Below are 4076 nucleotides of genomic sequence, written 5' to 3'. Positions count from 1 at the left end.
CTGTAACTCAGTTTCCTCGAGGCAAAGCCTGATTGGGATAAATCTCTGCCTCAGCAGTGCCTGGGGCTCTCATCCTGCTCATGGAAATGGGTGTCTACTGCCCATTCCAATACCTGGTGGAGGAAGGATATAACCTGGCCACAGGGATTTGTTCAGAGCTGTCCTGAGGGCAGGGAATCAGTCTGGCTGAGCTTCCCTGCACTGCTGGTCCCTGCACTGCAAATCCTGATCAGGAACCTGACCTCACCCCAGGGCCACGTGTCCTGTCAGCAAGGTGGGACCGAGGCAAAAGGAGATGAAAGCTCCTGCTCTGCCCCAGTCTGAGCAAGGGGGCAGGGAAATCTCTGCTGTGGTTTGGCACAGAAGGGTGTCCCGTGTCCTTGGTGTCCCCAGGGTGGCATCACGGCTGGCACATGAAGCACAGCAGAGACATCACACAGCCCTGTGAAGGGGACAAAGGCCAGCTCAGGGACTGCCCTGAGAGCTGGCAGCCTGGCCCACAGCTCTTTTCCTCCATCAACTGTTCATAATTTGCCTGGACCGTGTTAATTCACACATTTCTCTCTCCCAGCTCCCATTGTTTCCGAGCAGGGCATTGTCATGGGGCCAGTTCTATATTTACAACAGGATGTCAGCCTACGCTTTCAGTTGCCTCCTTTGAACTGGATACTTTTACCTTCTATGTTGGCAAGGATGCAATTCAACAGAAAGGTAGAAAAATAAACATATGTTTATTTAAGACACGCTTGGTTGTATCGAAGCACACAAGTGGCACTCCTTCCTACTGGCCCTTGCACCCTCCCAGCCAGGAGAGCACAGGTTTTTTCATGACATAAACAAAAGATTATTTCCTAAGAAGATTGAGAGTTTCCTTTAAAGGAAAACAAAAAAAAAAAAAGAAAGGAGGAAGGAATCTGCAGAATAGTCCTTAGGAAGTTGCAGCTCTAGAGGCCCTTTAGTTCCTCACCAGCAAAATGTATTTAAATATAGCATGGCCTGCTCAGAGCACAGCCTGAGAAATGCCATGTACCCAGCAAAGAAATCACCCTGCAGCCAGGGCCAGAGGGTGCCAGGCTTCAGGCTCATGCCCCTTACCCTGATAAAGGATCTGCAACCAGGCCTGAGAGCTGAATCTTGGAGCTGGCTGCTTCAAAGGGTTTGAGTATGATTTATTACATTTTAATGTGCACACACTGCCTTATTTTGTGTTTGTGCATCAAAGCAGTCAAAGCAGGCACGCAAAAGCCTTTATCCTCTGAAAGATGCTGCCAGTCAACCTCAAACCAGACTCAGGATATGAAGCACCCACCTCCTCTGCCCCTCAACCTAGGATCACCAGGCTCTCCCTGTGCTCTTCAGGAAAGGAGGTGATTCCAGGGGATTTGAAAAGCTCCAACCTCATACTCCTTGCAATGCTTTCTCAAGACTGCTCTTGGCTATGAATAATTTCTATCTGTTACTTCTTGGACAATCAGAGCTCTGTGAAATTATGCTTGTATGAACTCCCCCACCTTGCTGAGATCAAGAACCTTTATGTTAGAAAGTGAGTCAGAAACTTCTTCTTCTCAAAACAGCATTTTTTTGAGGCAAAACTAAAATGTTTCAAAGCCCAAGTGCCGCTCTTGCCTCATGGGAGATGCAGCTCTGCATCACATCCCTGTTTTCTCAATGAGTGAGGAGTGAACTACATTTCCTCTGACACATTGTGATCTCTCCAAGCAGTGAAAAGGGTGATACACCAGTGACAGGAATGGTTGGGAATCCACCCAAGCAACCTGGCCACTGATGGGAACAAGGACATGTGCAGTCAGGACTGGAAGACCCACGAATGGGAATTTCAAGACAGAAATGTTTCATCCTGGTCAAGATTACTGTCATAGTTTCCAAAGGGACCAGCCCACTTCCTCGATTGAATTTACCTATTTCCCCTTAATCTCCCTGGAAAGTGGCTCACTTTGTGATAGTGGAATTAGCCAGAACTTCCAGGCAGAATGTGGGTAAGAGTATTTTGTCCAGCGCTGGTTTGGAGCTGTCCCCTGTCACCGCAGTCTCCATTCAGTGTTGTCCCTGCTTTGGAGCCACACGGTGACTTTGTGCTCCAGGACACTCTGACCTGTCTCCCACACACTTTCCAGAGCACACAAGAGTATTAACTGCATTAATCTGTAATGAAAATCTCTGAAATAACTCAGGCTCTCTGGCAAGAGGCTTCTCTTGTAACAACAGGCTTTGGCTGTAGATTTATCTGCCATGGACCCTGCATCACATACAGCACAGGGAAACTGCAGCAGGATGAACCCTAGAATGCCATAATATAAGCAGGAAGGGCTGTAATTTGAAGACCTTCCCACAACAAGTAAGTAAAACAATCTCCTCTTTCAGAAGGCAACATACTTCTTGCATAAGGGTCGTTTAAAACAATATACAGAGCTGCTGAACAGAAGTCATGAGGGGAGCCTCTCTGATCCTCAGTTCATTCTCAGATTTAGTTGATGGTTTCTCTCTGACTGCTCTGATTCATACAGAGGAGCTCCAGGTTTTACTTGCAAATGCAGAAAAGGCTGCCCATCTCACTGGCTGTTTCCTGAGCCATTTGCAAGGATGATGGTTCTGACATAGAACATGTGAGTTTGCTTCCAAATAATCGGTGTCCTGGTACCTCAATGTCCCCTCTCCAGATGGAATCTGGTTCTGCTCAAGCTGCATTTCCCATCCAGAAGGACTCTTTGGGGAATTCTCTTCAGATGTCAAAGATCAATATTGGAACAAGCTTCGGCTGTATCAGATGAGCTTCAATAAATGATATGAAACACCAGGAGATGCATGAAAATTATCTTTTCTCTGTCCAGGCTTCATATCTGGGATCCAAAGTTAACTGTGCAAAAGGTAGAAAGCCAGTTTATGTTATTGTTATGTCAGACTAGCTGTTATCCCTGGATTCAGGGCAAGTAGACATACTTTATGGAAAGAAACACTCTTCTCAGTCCTCTACTGCACTTTGCTCACTATTTCTTGCTGTCTTCAGATCTGGCTGTCTTTCAAACATCCCAAAAAGTCTGGGCAGTAATTAGAGACTAAAAGACCATGAAAAAAAAAGGTGAATAGTGACATAATTTAGACACACCAGTAAATGGAGTAAATGGCTATTCGTGTATTTTGCAATTACATTGGTAAGGCAATATCTAATACCAAAGCCCTGCTTCTAATGCCAGAAAAAGGCTTTCAATATACAAGAAGTCTTTGTTAACCTCTCCCCCTCAGGAGATCACTACTGGTCTTCAGAGAGATGCACTACACAGAAAACCCTCTGTGGATTAGATGTCACAAGAGCTTTGGAAACCTCTGTTACAACTATGGGGGGGGTTCTGGCACAGGGACAGTGACAAAAACCTACCTTTGTTTGAAGCCTAAGTCCTAAATAATGTTAGTCTACTGCAATAGCCAGAGATGCTGCAGGTCGTGACAGAACCAGGAGGACTCTGGGCTTTGTGGGTGGGATCACAGTGTCCAAGCAAAACCACACGGCCCATCCAGATTGAGCCTCACTCTGTTCATTCTGTGCAGTGTGGCTTAGGAAAGGGATGTTACTCAAGGGGAAAAGGGATCTTTTAGCACTGGGTTAAAGATGATTTGACTGTCCACAGATGAGCTGGATGAGAAGATTGTAGAAGAACATTTCTCACTCCATAGGATGGTTTGGGTTGGGAGAGACCTGCCATAGTCAGGTGGCTTCAAACCCCATCCAACCTGGCCTTGAACACTTACCTTTAACAGGGACTAAAAAATCATAATGCTTGGCAGAATGCAAGCAACAGAAACAGAGTAGGAAATAAGGCCCAGCACTCTACAGGGCTGTATTTCATTGCTGCACACCAAGTTTGGAGCAGTGGGAACAACACAAGCTGTGCAACAGGAATCAGTCACCATGGGCGCTCCTATTTCAACGAGTGCTTCAGAGAAATTTATGGCTAATCAGGAGCATGACATTATTGTGCCCAGCCAAGTGCAGATGTAGGCTTACATAAAGCTTTCCTTATCATTCCTGAAAGGGATGTGCTGCAGTCTGTCACTGTTCA

The 4076-nt window shown here is 46.1% G+C and overlaps 1 long non-coding RNA gene across 1 annotated transcript; it reads right to left on the bottom strand.

Annotated features, from left to right (window-relative positions):
• Window positions 1-1172: 1172 nt before the first annotated feature.
• On the bottom strand, window positions 1173-3255 carry LOC111932918 (uncharacterized). The gene is made up of 3 exons (XR_002866414.2): window positions 3167-3255; window positions 2959-3074; window positions 1173-2875 (listed from the first exon to the last, which is right to left on the bottom strand). It is a non-coding gene; the product is annotated as an uncharacterized LOC111932918 (long non-coding RNA).
• Window positions 3256-4076: the final 821 nt, after the last annotated feature.

Source organism: Cyanistes caeruleus, chromosome 9, assembly GCF_971803275.1.
Source record: "Cyanistes caeruleus chromosome 9, bCyaCae1.hap1.1, whole genome shotgun sequence".
In the NCBI taxonomy this organism is placed as follows: domain Eukaryota; kingdom Metazoa; phylum Chordata; class Aves; order Passeriformes; family Paridae; genus Cyanistes; species Cyanistes caeruleus.
Note: the sequence above shows the minus strand (reverse complement) of the source record. Positions and strands in the feature narration are given on the sequence as shown.